Below are 7,820 nucleotides of genomic sequence, written 5' to 3'. Positions count from 1 at the left end.
ACACGGATATTCTTTACATCAATGAATAGAAAATAATATTTGATAAAGTTACCTTGTCAATCTTAGATAAGCAGAAACTTAATAGTTTTTATATGAATATCTATACGTACGTAAATGTAAGTTAGGGACGCAGTTGCCACAATATTGGTTCACACGCAATTTCTCCCAGAACGCAACGTAAGCTATGAATGCCCACACCGGCGTTTCGGCGTCCGAGAACGACGAAAATATGCAATTTCTTTAATCTTACGTAAATCAAATCCTAAGATTGACAAGATAGATCCACAAGGTAATACACATACATAAATTCATATGCAAAGTATGGAATAGTTTGTCAAAGCACAAAAAGGAACGAAATACATCCGATGAATAGAAATCATCACTTTAAGAGTCTTTAGACGTGGATATACCTCACGTAGGCACAGATCTTTCTCACCGGCGTCCGAAGATTAAGAGAATATGTAATTTCTCTTATCTTACGTAAATCAACTCGTAAGATTGACAAGAGAGATCCACAAGACAATATACATACATAAATCTATATGTAATGTATAGAATATGGTTGACAGTGTACAAAAGGAATGGAATACATCATAAATATATAATTCATCACTTTAACAGTATTCTTACGTCGTTTACTGACAGTTGGATGTCGAGAAGTCCACCAAGCCTACCGTGGGAACGGCCGGCATAGTCCGAGTTACACATACGCACATGTGCGCATGTGCGTCTGAATGAAATCTTCACTACGAGCCTGTAGTCGTAACTATATATATACATATATACATATATACATACATATATACACATATATATACATATATACACATATATATACATATATACACATATATATACATATATACACATATATACACATATATATACATATATACATATATATATATATTATATATATATATATACATACATACATACATACACATATACCAAGGCTTTTTCCCCCTTACAAGGGAGGTAGCTAATAAGGAAAAGGCATAAAATCATTCCCACCCATTCCATCCCTAAATACAATCCACACCCCCTCCACCCTCCTTCTTATCTTAGCACTTCCTGGATGAAGGGTCATCCCTGCACCTTGTCCACTGCCCTGGGTCAGAAGCAGTGTCGCAAGACACAGCACATCCACAGCAAGGCCGCTTCATTAAATCGGAGACCCCCCTCTACGTCCCCCCATGCATAAAAGGAGAAGACGGGGAGAAATCCCTTTGGGCTGCGTCAAATTTTGCTCACACATACTACCTCATCCCCCATCCCCACGCCCATTCCACCTCATACATCACAACATCATCCATATACAACCATTCTCCATTCACCCGTCTTCTGTCCTCTTCCGTCCTTCCTCAACAGACATTACCCTATTCCCCAAAGGCCCCTTCACCCCATCCATCCACCTCATCCTAGGACGTCCCTCATGTTCACTCCCTCCACATCTGCCTTCCATACCTCCTCTACTAGTCTCTCCTCACTCATTCTTTCCATGTGTCCAAACCATCCTAATACTCTTTCATCAACCCTATCTCTCAACTCCCTTTCCACCCCCGTTCTCCTCTTCACCTCCTCATTTCTCACTCTATCTAGCCTAGTAGCCCCCATCATACTTCTCAGACACCTCATCTCAAACACATTCAAACTCCTTCTCTCTTCCTCTCTTATGTTCCATGTTTCTGCCCCAAACAGTGCTGTTGGCACAATCACTCCCTCATATAGTCTCCTCTTAGTATCCATTCCCAAATGTCTATTCCTCATTACACTCTTCAATCCACCAAGGCATTTACTTGCTTCTCTCAATCTACATTCTACCTCCACCTTCACTCCATCTTTTCCTGCTACACTTGCACCCAAGTATCTAAAACCATCCACTTCCTCCAGTCGATCTCCCTTTATGCTCATTTCCAGACTACTGCCACTTTCACCCCTTGTACATCTCATCACCTTACTTTTACCCACATTAATCTTCAACTTTCTTCTATCACATACTCTCCCAAACTCTGTCACCAACTTCCTCAATCCCTCCTCCGATCCTGCCACAAGCGCAGTGTCGTCCGCAAACAACAACTGGCTCACCTCCCACTTTTCTCCATTTTCTTTAACCATCTCCAATCCCTGACCCACTACCCTTGCATTTACCTCTCTCACTACCCCATCTATGTATAAGGTGAACAGCCAGGGCGACATAACGCATCCTTGACGAAGTCCCACCTTTACCTTTACTCTCTCCATTTCTAATCCTGACACAGGCTATAAGTTATCTTATGACACTTTTTAGGATTCCCACATTTTTACACCACTCACTTCACTTACACTGTTACACCCTCGATCAACATTCCACACACACCGGAGCTGTTTTATAATAACATCACAACAATTTACTGTATACTAAAAATTAGAAACCATTTAACAACCAAATGTAATCCACCTCCAAGGAGGGAACGCGGTCTTACTCAGACTATGTATACCGCCAGCTTCACTCCAGAGTCACATTCCTCTGAAGAAGCATAGAGCGAAACCGGTCAGGAATAAACTCAGGAACTCGGAACTAGACCCGTGACTTCTTTTTCCACCTTCATCATATATATATATATATATATATATATATATATATATATATATATACATATATATATATATATATATTATATATAGGAGTATATATAATTTATACATATATATATATATATATATATATATATTATATATAGGAGTATATATAATTTATACATATATATATATATATATATATATATATATATATGTAGATATATAAAATATAATTTATATTATATATATATGTTAGATATATAAATATAATTTATATATATATATATTAGATATATAAATATAATTTATATATATATATATATTTATATATATATATATATATATATATATATATATATATATATGTATATATATATATCACTGGTGAGAAATGTAGTAACACATTTTTAAATCACAAGTAACACCACAGTCGGACGAAAGAAAGAGTTGCGTAAGCGAAACTATATATTTCGATTGTTAACTGCAATTCTCTTCAGTAGTACTACTGAAGAGGACGATTTGGAAAGTAGTAGACGGGAGGAGAGGAGAGTGGAGCAGAGCGGACGGGGAGGAAAGAGGAGGAAAGAAGGAAAGGATGGGAAGGAAAGTGCAGAAGAGGGCAGATGAGGGGAGTGGAAGAAGAGATTAGAAGGGAAGGAAGGGAAGGAGGGAAGGAGGGGGAAGGATGGAGGTAGGGTTCATCAAACGAGACCCCGGGATAGGGTTTCGTAATTTTCCCGAGATATATAGTACTAGTCCCAGGATTTTTCCAGCATTATAAGCTATTTGAGTCATCTACAAGCTAGAGATCTCGCGAATTTCCCACATGTCTCGGTGAATACAGGGAAATCATGGTATTTCTCAGTTTCTCGTCAATACATCGGGAAGGTATGAATTACAAAAATTTTAACACATGACATGTTGATTATGTTAACCTTATACTTAATACGAATATTTAATAATAACATATATATGCAGTATATATACTAGCACATTTTGTGGCTAACACATAAGAAAACGTAAGTATATATAAAAAAAATACCGATTTTACTTACACGGTCAAGACGTCGGCTACCCCCTACCTCTCCCTACCACCCCATCCCTCTTTCCGCTCTCAGTTGCTTATTAGGATTTCATGCTTGAGATTTTCAGAGTGGCATGTAATCTCAATTACTTTTTATCTAATGACGAAAAATGAATATGAAATTCGTGGGAAATAAATCTGTAACGTCAGTAAAATAGGTGGAAGAAGTAATCCAGAAAATGTCGATACTTCGTAACTAATAATAAATACTGATCACGAGTAATTTCTAATAACTAATAACTACTAATTGCTATTATAAACGAAACGTAAGAGTTACCAGGGAGAAACTGGTCCCAGTGTCCCGGAAAAATCATGGGGACTCACTAAATTGTTGTCCTCATGGAAAATTTGGAAATCCCGCGAATGTATGTCTAAGGGAACGACGAGTTCCCGAGTCCCGAGATCTCGTTTGATGAGCCCTAGACGGAGGTAAGGAGAGATGGAAGGACGTTGGGAAGGACGGAGGGAGGGAGAGAGGGGGAGGAGTGCGGAAGAGAGGAAGGGAAGAAGTGCGGGAGGGAGGGAAGGAGGGAGGGAGTTAAGGAGGCAGGGGAGGAGTGAAGGAGGCAGGGAAAGAGGGATAAAGAAGGAAGAAGGCGGGGGGAAGAGAGAGAGAGAGAGAGAGAGAGAGAGAGAGAGAGAGAGAGAGAGAGAGAGAGAGAGAGAGAGAGAGAGAGAGAGAGAGAGAGAGAGAGAGAGAGAGAGAGAGAGAGAGAGAGAGAGAGAGAGAAGGAGAGAGAGAAGGAGAGAGAGAAGGAGAGAGAAGGAGAGAGAAGGAGAGAGAAGGAGAGAGAGAGGAGAGCGAGAATCAGATAAATAAACAGACAGATAGACGGTCAGGCAGAAAAAGAGACAGACAGAGAGATAGAGAGCGTGAGAGATGGAGAGACAGAGCGTGTGAGAATGAGCGAGATAGAGAGAGTGAGAGCGAGAGAAAGAGAGACAGCGAGAGAGCCAGAGACATATTAATAGGCCTTTCCCACCTTACAAGGTGGGTGTCTGAGTCAAAGGTTGTTCTCACCCACCCCACATCAATCCAAATCCTATTCGTTGTCCCTCTCATCTTAGCACCTTGTGAATGAAGGGTCGTTTTTCGTCCATCGCTCTACTAATCGTGCCAAAGTCAATTCAGCAAGACACAGTATTTCCAAAACAGGGCCCGACAGCCGGACCCGTTTTAAACTCACTGCCTCATTACATGGTAACCCCCCTCTCACTTCATCCACACGAAAATTTTGCGGAGTAGACAAGAAGAGCATCCTTTTGTGTTGCATTGTTTCCTCGTATATCTACAACCAATCTCCATTCTCTCCCCTCTTTTGCTTTCACTTCCTTTCTTAACAGGCGTTCCTCACCTCGTCCATCCACCTTATTCTCGGTCTTCCCCTTAAAGTCACTCCATCCCCCATTGATTTCCACACTCTTATCAGTCTTGTTTACCCATTCTCTTCATGTATTCAGCACTTTAATCATCTCTGTCAAATGCTTTTGTTTGAGATGAGGTATTCATACATGTTTGAAGAATTCATTCGGGTTTACACCAAACGCTTCCATGGAGAACCTTCCCACAAGCGAAGAAACCAGATCTGCCTCAATGAATTCCCTCTGCACAGTAATGCCCTTTAAGGAGTCTCCTCTGGATGACGCCAAACGACTATTAATCTTCAGGGTTTACATGCCTGAACATATTCCCCTGCATTTCCCGACTTTAGTCCATTACTATATCTGCCACCAGGTCATTCAGTTCAGCCGAGGAAAACTCATTTTTGCATTGAAAGGGTTAAACATGTTACGACTGACACTTTTGGTTTAAGATTCTTTCACGAGACCAGGTGAATCCATCCAGATGAGGAACAACCCTACTACTAAACGGCATTAAAACTGACGAAAACAAATCTAAGAGCCAGAAGGCGCATTTCATAAACTTCATTATGACTAACGTCAAATGGCTTCACTAACCTTAGGGTCCCCGTGCATCAACAAGCGCTGCAACAGTAAGCACCTTTGAAATGATGGTAGTATTGTGTATTTGATCCTTTGAGAACAATTACGTGGTACACGCTAACATCAACATTCCACAGGTCTTGCTGTGTATGAGACTCGCGTAATGTCAACAAACGTTTGGTAATTTGCGTACCCAAAGACATGTGAAGCGTTATAAATATTAAATTGCGGAATAAAGGAACGTCAGTTAGCAATACATTCAGACATTCAAAAGGCATTATAAATCAGTATGCTATTCATTTGAGGATATGTTGGTATATGATCTCTGACAAATCATCATGTCTTCCAAAATATCGCTGGAGAATTGTGAACAACATTATTGTAAAATATTTCGGTAACAACAGATTATTTGAAGTGATAACAGTCTTCTCTCCTACAGATAAGGAAAGGAGTAGAATGGAGAAGGAAAACAAAAGAAAACAATTTGAAATCAAAATAAACCCAAGCCTGCATTTGGAGAAATACACGTGGTCATGTTTCAGACTGCCCGGTAGTATTACCGGTAGTATTACCGGGCATAGCTCCCCAAGAACTCTTCCCAGCGCCACCTGGGTCGCTCAGAGTACTCGAAAAACAAGTGAAACGGGCGAAGCGCAATGATAAAAAGTCGAGAGGAGGAGGAGGAGTCCAGCTTACACAGCCTAATCTCAAGTGCCTACACCATTACAAACTTACACGCAGAGGTGACATGAAGCTCCACCCCATGTCCTGACAAATTTCCCTGGAGACGTCTAGACCCCGACAGAGTAGGCGCGTGTGGCCAAAAATCTCGTCCCCTCCTCCAATATCCCCGCCATCCCTCACCCTTCAAGACCTAACGCACAACACACTCCTGGCCGACTTTCACCAGCCTCGGCTGGCTGTCTTCTATCTATACATTTTCATCATGGCTAACCAATAGTCTACTTCTATTCAGCTAGGAGACACTCTATCGCATTGAAAGGTTTGGTCAAATAAATTTACGCATCCAAGTAGGATGCCTACATTTGTTTTTTCTGGCTACCACAGTGATTTTCCTCGACATTTGACCCGTTTGATTCAAGTTTTCTCTTTGTTAAACATTTTCTTTAACTACAGACAAGTGATTCTATTCATCTGTGACGTTCTATCCTGGCTTCTAAGACTGAACATACATCACCAGAGACTTATTACAAAGGTTTTCCAGAAAACTTAGTCTTACCTTATAGCGAGAATGTACGTAATATATGGTGCCTCATGCTTACACGGAGACAACAAGACACCGTGTCAGCCACTAAGAATAAACTTATTATATTGCTCTTGCCGTACACAAAGGACATCAAAATAAGCATAGCTTGGATCCGGGTCTCCTTCAATGTTTTTTAGATAAAGTCTAATAATAACAATGATTTTAATCCAGTTTTCTACATCCATAGTTAACGTTCCCTTTAACTTTATAAATAAGGGAATAAAAGAACAGCAATTGAAATTTAACTATCGCCTGAGATTGCAGATCCAGTGATGTTCTACTGTTTACTGCAAAGACCACTGGTTAATGAAAACCAATAGACCCGTGAATCTTGCGCTAACTTTAAAAACAAATGATATTACAATGCTTTCAGTAGCTCTAGGGCTATGTTATCATTTAGACAGAGGTGATCACTTGGGCAGCAGCTAAGAGCCTACTGGGTTTAAACTCCCTTTATAACCCTGCCTACTGCTAAGCGATTCTATCCAGTTGTTGTAAACCCCTAGATTTTTTTGCCTGGGCTTTTATTTCACATTTTTATTTATATACTGACACATACCATCCAAGTAAAATATATCTAACAGTAATTTTGGACAAGGATCGAGCACTCCTCCTATAGAAAATAAATGTGCCAAAGCTGGAGCCACAATCGTCACATATTGTACAATGTCAGGCCCAAAAAGCCGTCCTCGGCGCTTCTCGCCCAATACGGCGAAGTCTCCCTCTCCCCATTAACCACCTTTGTGTCGTAAGTGATTGCAGATAAATAATTTGGTGAGCAGTTGTGAATGCACCTTGACAGCTTTATCATGACTGTTGCTTTATGTATGATCTTCATACACTGTATTGTCCTCAAGCTTCCAGGGGGTCACTGTACTCTACGACCGTTCTCACTCGTCTTCATTTTCACCCTCTCCTTCCCCCTCCTTCCTGTACAAAAATTGCTCCATTCAATGCGTTTAA

Source organism: Oratosquilla oratoria, chromosome 4 (assembly GCF_046742065.1).
Source record: "Oratosquilla oratoria isolate Oo_2021 chromosome 4, ASM4674206v1, whole genome shotgun sequence".
Taxonomy (NCBI): Eukaryota; Metazoa; Arthropoda; class Malacostraca; order Stomatopoda; family Squillidae; genus Oratosquilla; species Oratosquilla oratoria.
The sequence above is the reverse complement of the archived record's forward strand: the minus strand, read 5'-3'. Positions refer to the sequence as shown.